The 7,367-nt window shown below is 48.7% G+C and overlaps 1 pseudogene; it reads left to right on the top strand.

Moving 5' to 3' along the window:
- Positions 1 to 4,606: 4,606 nt before the first annotated feature.
- Positions 4,607 to 5,655, top strand: LOC114614120 (annotated as a pseudogene).
- Positions 5,656 to 7,367: the final 1,712 nt, after the last annotated feature.

The raw sequence follows: 7,367 nt of genomic DNA, 5'->3' as shown, positions 1-7,367 counted from the left end.
CAGAGTAGAACAGAGAGCGACCAGGTCCAGCCAAGCCACGGCACATGAGCCAGAAGGGAGATAAGTACCACAGCTGGCGAGGGTTCAGGGGCTCTCTGTAGCGGAGGTGGATGAAGAAACAGCTTGACTTTAGAATTTAACTGCTTGGGAGGAGAAAGGAGCAGACCTGTCCCGCGACTGAGGAGATAGAGTCCAGGCTGAGGTGTGTGGGAGGGGCTAGGGAATGAAACAAGCTGGCAGGGCTACCTGGGCTGGGAGTTTAGAGTTGGCATCAGGGACTAGGGCACAGAGGAGGAGGAGGGGCAGAAGAGGCGACGAGGAGGCGGGGATGTGGGAAGGGGAGCTAGGAGCTGCCAGAGACCCAGAGCCACACCTGTAGTATAAGGCCTGTGGAGGGCTGGGGAGACCCTGGGATGGGGACAGTGGCCCATCAGAACTCTCTTGGCCGCCTCTTCCCGTTCCTTCTCCCTTCTGGTCCCTCGTGGTCCCTCCCTGTCATCTCAAAAGGCCCAGAGCCTTTTCTCTCAGAGATTCAAATTCTGAGCTTGCAGCTCCACAGAGGTGCAAATATGCAAGGTGGCCCTGAAGCATCTCAGGCCCACCATTGCCAGGGCTGGAAAAGCTCCCTACATTCTTGTACCCAGTGCCACGTTTTGCGGAGGAGGAAACCTAGACACAACTCCCTTGTGGCCCGGCGAGACCGGTGAGACCGTATTGGAGATGCAGCTGTTCTCCGCCCGGATGGGCGGCATCAGGCTCAGTTAGCCAGGTTGTGGCCCCGCTCATCCAGGCTCATGACACCTTCAAGAGGAGACTTTTCAGGACAGAAAATGTTGCCACACCTCCTGGGGAGCTTACAAAATCTCACGTCTCAAATCTAAAGCAAGGGGTTCAGAATAAAGAGGGTGTAGTTAATGTCTTTAATCTTACCTTCAAAACTGCAGGCAAACTCGAGGGAAGGCAGTTCTAAGCTCTTTTCCCACTGAACACAAAGGTGAGAAACAGCGGCAAAAACATCAGTTAGCTCAATCCTATGTTTACCTTTTGTTAAGTGCCACCAAATGGGGCTTATCCTGGATAAGGAAGGAAAATTAACCTTCAGAAAATGCATCCACTAAGCTTTCATGTTAATCCATGGGCTAAAGGAGACGGGCCATGAGCTCATCTCTGCGCTGGTTCATGCTCAGAAGAAAGCTGTTGAGAAAGTCACACCCATTTGCAATTTCAAAAATCTTTAGTAAACCAGGAGTAGAGAAAAAAAATGTACTAAAAGTTATAACAGGGCTGGACACATGACTCAGCGGTTAGAGCACTGGCTTCTCTTGCAGGGGACCTGTAGACATTGTGGTGTACACACCCACACCCACACACACAAATGTATATGTTTTTAAAGCTTTTTTCTTAAAGTGTGATTAAAGTCAGACAATGGTGGCACCTGCTTTTAATCTCAGATTCCAAAATATATACTTTTCGTGTTTCAAGACAAGGTTTCTCTGTGTAGTGCTGGCTATCCTGGAACTCGCTCTGTAGACCAGGCTAGCCTCAAACTCATAAGATCTGCCTGCCTCTGCCTCCCAAGTGCTGGGATTAAAGGCATGCTCCACCACCACCTAGCCAAAAATATATTCTTAAAGAAGACCAGGAACAGCTGAAGGATGCCTGACATTGTAGTTACTAATTCACGTTACTCTCATATTCTTGCTGATGTTATAAAGAAGCGTAAGGGTGGGAAAATAGGGGCAAAATGATCATTACCTACAGATTATATAGTTACCCACAGAGGAAAACAATCCAACAATTACCAGATCAAAGACCCGCTTATAAAGACTTTTCCATGGCAGCACAACCAACTATAAAACACTAAAAAAAAAAATCAACAAAGTGCCCAGGAACTAGCTAGCCTCTTCCTTCTCTTTCTAAATCCTTTCCAGAAAAATCTAGTTCTAAAGTTGTCAGGTGGGTATTTGTAAAGTGGGCTGGCGCTCCAGTAGAGAGCCTGGAAGCCAGGCCTGAGTGGCTGGTGTCCAGGCAGGATGGCAATGGGGGCTAAAGGCTCCCTAGTTCCAGCCACTGAGAACGGCTGAGATCCTGGCTTCTGAATACTGATGCCCACCAATGACCCCTGGTCTCATGAACAAATGACAGGTCAAGATTGGGACTGAGAATATAGAAGGTGACCTTGGGCCATCTTGCATAAGAGAGCAAGAAAGTGCTCAAAGAATGAGGAGGGTTGGCAGTTGATGGCAGCTAGGGGAGGGAGGGTCAGCTTAGTTTAAGCCTGCAATCCATGGTAGGTTGACCCTGCTTCAGTGGATGACCCTGCTGCTAGGAATATGAGGACAGGCCTAACTGCACTCAGAGTTAATAAAAAAAAATCAAAAGGAAGAAAGGTAGGAAGGGGAGCTGGAGAGGAGGCTCTACAGATGAGAACATTGACTGCTTTTGCAAAGGACCAGAGTTCCTATCGCCCATGTATGGTGGCTCCCAGCCATCTGTAACCAAGGTTTAGGATAACTAATGCCTTCTGGTCTCTGTAGGCATATGTATACACAAGATATGTACACATGGCACACGCGCGTGCTGGCGTGCGGGCACACACGAACACACACACACACACACACACTTTGGGAAAGCGATGAGTGGGGATCCAGGAGAGGTTGAAAGAGCGGTGCATATGACTGGAGTGCATTGTATGCACATATGAGGTTCTGAAAGAATATGTAAAAAATGTTGCATAATAGTGAAAACAGAACGATGGGGCCGGGCTGGAGAGATGGCTCAGGGGTTAAGAGCAGTGACTACTGAGTTCAAATCCCAGCAACCACGTGGTGGCTCACAACCATCTGTAACGGGATCTGATGCCCTCTTCTGGTGTGTCTGAAAACAGAGCACCCATATACATAACATAGATGGATAGATAGATAGATAGATAGATAGATAGATAGATAGATAGATAGGCAGATAGATAGATTTTAAAATGATGGGGCCATGTTATAAGGAAATATCCAAGGGCTCTCAGCTGAGCGAGAACTGGAGGCTAGGATTAGGTTGAATAGAACAGAAAGCCAGGAGCCTGGTTGTAGCTGGATGAGACTAGAACAGGCAATAGAATCACCGTGTAATTCTAAAGCACCATGCCACAGGCCAGGGAGATGGCTCAGTCAGTGAAGTGCCCAGTGAGTGAGAGGACACAGGTTTATCTACAGCAGCCATGTAAAGAGCCACTGTGACAGCGCAGATCTGAAACCCAGAACCAGGGAGGCCAAGAAGGGAAGAACCCAGGGCTCACCAGTCAGCCAGCCCTGCCAAACCAGTGGGCTCCAGTTCAGTGAGAGACCTGACCTCGAACAGAGAAAGTGGAGACCGACTGAGAAAACATTGCTCTCTGGGTCCCATACATACATGCACATGCACAGACACACAAGAACATATAACACACACACACACACACACACACACACACACACGCATATACACGATGACGTTTTTTGAATGGTAGGATGTGACAATAAAAAGTAATAGAGAAAATGGAAAACCAGGAGTCCATGTTGACGCTGGATGAAAGAATGTCAGAATTTTAAACACAGAATATGACCCGGTCCGGTCTGTTCAGGTCAGTCAACAGGGTCTAGCAAGAGTGAGAGTGGGGATGGAGGGGCAAGGGACGTGAAGAATGGAGACAAGACAGGGTGTGTGATCAATCCCGTTTTTTGAAAGGAAATCCTGGGTATATATAAGCACAAGCAGGGGAATGCAGCTGAAGATGCTTTACCACGTGTGCCTTGCAGCTGGGGGCACTAAACAGCAAAACAAGACATGTGAGAAAAACAAGATGTTTATCAGAGTGTGCTCAGCTGTTGTGGGCTGTTGAAAACAAGTCTCTTGTCAGGGTATATGGCCCGAGATGGCTGCAAAGATGATAGCTGCTTTCTGCTAGGAGTCGGCTCCCAACAAGAATAGCTTTAAACAACCAAAGGTAAAGGCATAATTCCTTCCCTGAGCCTGTCATGTGGTGTGCCCGCCCATCAAGTGATTAAGACAGTATAGTCAGCCGTGGGACACACAGACTGCACCCTCTGATAGGGGCCCTGGGAACCGAGCAGCTCCCAAGTGCTGGGGTTAGAGGCATGCACCACCATGCCCAGCTCGATTCCTCGGGTGATATCTGTTTGGATCAGCAGGTTAAGGCACTTGCCACCTAGCCTGATGACCGGAGTTCAACCCCTAAGGCCCACACAGTGGAAAGACAGAGCCAATTCCTGCAAGCTGCCCTCCACACTTACACACATATGCACACAAAATGAATCAATAAAAATAATTTTTAAAATATTAGTTTTCAGGAAATCAAAGAGTTTCTGGTTATTTTTTTTTTATTTTTTAAAACATGTTTTAAAACCATGTTAAAGAAAAATGTTTTGTCTGCATGTATGTATGTCTGTGTGCCACACGCATGCCTGTACTCATGTACACACACCTACATAAATTGAAGGAAATGTTTAAAAAGGAAATAAAAGGAGTTCCAGGAAGAAGCTGCCCGGCCGCTGTCGGCTGGCCGGCCGCCGGGCTTCCAGTCCTGAGAGCTTCCCCTGCTGCCTGGCTGCTCGCAATGCAGCGGGATGGTACCAACGAATAATATTTTCTTGAGGTTGCTTCATCAATGTCTTTAATTCTGAATCTATTAAGAAACATGCTGGCATATTTTGGTGTTTCCATAGACCAGGATTTGCTGATTTGTCAAAATAAAGACTACAGGTCAGCTCAGAGTATTGTTCGTATTATTGGGAGAAGGCTGCTTCCTTTAGAGCCTTGTTGAAGACCTCGTTTTGAGTTGATCCCACACGTGAACACTAAGGCGTCTGATGATTGTGAACTTACGGTTCCATCTGTTGCTGATGCTTTGTTTATGACAAATGATGAAGGAACCAGTTGTCTCAGAGTTCGATATAATATATGGAAAAAAAGGAGGAAGGGAAGATTGCTTCTTTTCATCCTTCAGAACTACTGTGGGATCCCCCGTCTCCTGCTCTCAGACAGAACAAAACAGCGGCAGATGACGTGCCTGTAAGCAAAGCCCCAATGAAGATAGTTGCCCTGGAGGGTGAGCTGACCTTTCTCCGGGCTCAGGTTGCTGCGACTGTGGCAATGTGGGACCTAAGAGAGAGCAGAGAGACTGGCTTCATTGACTTGAGTGATGGACCCAGCACGGAGCAAGTGCCACCATCATCAGCGGTCACTGGGCTGAGTGTGGAACCAGACCATGTTCCAAGTGTGGCGCTTTTCCCCCTTCTTCCTCCTCCTCCTCCTCCTTCTCCCCCTCCTCCTCCTCCTCCTCCCCCTCCTCCTCCTCTTCTTTCTGCTCTTCCTCTTCCTCCTCTTTCTGCTCTTCCCCTTCCTCCTCCTCTTCTTCCTCCTCTCCTTCCTCCTCCTTGTCCTCCTCCTCCTCCTCCTCTTCCTCTTCCTCTGTTTTCTCTGCAGCCTTCAAGTGCTCTTCCCATGCAACCTGGACCTGCTAATAACGTGACATAGAAAATCTGGCTACTGAAATGAAAAGGCAGCTCTCAGGTGTTAAGATGACCAATGATAGCCATTGGAGGAGTTAGAGAGCAGACTGAAGGAACTGAAAGGGTTTTTGGTCCCATGAGGAGAGCAACAATATCAACCAACCAGAGCTCCCAGCGTCTAAACTAGCAGCCTGGGACCACATAGGGAGGGACCCGTGGCCCCAGCTGTATGTGTAAGGGAGGAGGGCCTTCTCGGGCATAGGTGGGAAAGGAGATCCTTGGTCCCATGAAGGCTGGATGCCTAGTGTGGGGGAATTCAAGGACAGGGAGGTGGGAGTGGGGGGGCAGGTGGGGGCACATCCTCATAGAAGAAGGAGGAGGGGGGATGGGATAGGGGGTTCCTGGCCAGGGGGGGGGGAATGAGGTAAGGGGATAACATCTGAAATGTAAATAAAATATCCAATTAAAAAAAAAAAAGATTGCCTCTTGTTTTAGAAGTAAAATCCTTGCAGCTGGGCATGGCCATGTCACTTTGTCCTAGCCAAGCAGGCTTCTCCCAAGCAGCTTTTGCAGCCAGATGGGGGTGGGGATGGGGGTGGGGTCGTGGTCAGGAGCCTGGTGCCTTAGTTAGGGTTACTATTGCTGTGATGAAACACCATGACCAAAAGCAATCTGGGGAGGAAAGGGTTAATTTGACTCACATTTCCACATCACTGTTCATCTTAAAAGGAAGTCAGGACAAGAACTCCAGCAGAGCAGGAACCTGGAGGCAGGAGCTGATGCAGAGACCATGGAGGGACGCTGCTTACTGGCTTGCTCCCCATGGCTTGCTCAGCCTGCTTTCTTATAGAACCCAGGACCACCAGCCCAGGGATGGCCCTGCCCATCATGCAGAAGGGGTGGGCCCTCCCCATCAACCAGGGAAACACACACACACACACAGAAAATTATAGTCATGACCATTTTTGTTGTGACTGCTGATCAAACAAGCCCTAGACTAGCAGCATGGTCATCAGGGTCCCCTAGTCAATGGATGACCTATAGTGTAGTCAACAGAGTGCAAGGTGAAAGAGTGGTTTTCTCCAGTCCTTCCAGTCCGTCACACAGTCCATCCCTGACTCCTGTCATGAATACCTGCTTTTCAGGGAGATGGCTCATCGTACAAGGCTCACCACTCATGCTGACAACCTGAGTTCCATCCCTGGTGTTGTGGTAAATATTAATTGGGGGTTTCTAACCCATCCTTGATCATACAGTTCCCAAATAAAAAACACAAAAACCTTTATAACAAGCCTTAAAGGACTAGAGCTGTGTTGAAGTAATTATTTTAAACGGCCACTAGTCAAGCCCACTATCTAAGCTGCGGCGGCTCTGCCTAGCTCAGCCGCCATATTCCGCGGCCAGAGGCCACGTGCGCGATGCAGCTAGAAACGACCAGCCAGAAACACCAGCCCTGCCACCCACGAGACGCCAGGGTGGGAGATGGCTCTGCCAATCTTCCACGCTGTCTCCGTAAGGCTGGGCATTACCCAGACCATCCCGCCATCCATGCGGGCCTGGAAGGAAAATGAGACTCTAATGCTTAAATATCAATCAAAGGCTTTATATGTTTGGTAATGTTCAATAACAATATGCCCATACAGAGCTGGGCAGATATCAACTCTCTGTTATTTTATCTGCTTCCCTGCCAATAACCCTGATATAACTTACCATGTTCCACCTGGGATTGCTCTTGCTCCAACAGGCTGGCCCTCATGGCCATGTTATGGTTCACCTACCCCATGGTGTCTTCTCTCTCTACCTCTCTCCTCTCCTCCTCCTGGTCTCTCTTCAGACCCAAGCTGGGAACTGAAGCTCTGCCTGTCT

The sequence above is a fragment of the Grammomys surdaster genome, unplaced genomic scaffold (genome assembly GCF_004785775.1).
Source record: "Grammomys surdaster isolate TR1022 unplaced genomic scaffold, NIH_TR_1.0 126313, whole genome shotgun sequence".
Taxonomy (NCBI): domain Eukaryota; kingdom Metazoa; phylum Chordata; class Mammalia; order Rodentia; family Muridae; genus Grammomys; species Grammomys surdaster.
The sequence above is the reverse complement of the archived record's forward strand: the minus strand, read 5'-3'. Positions and strand labels throughout refer to the sequence as shown.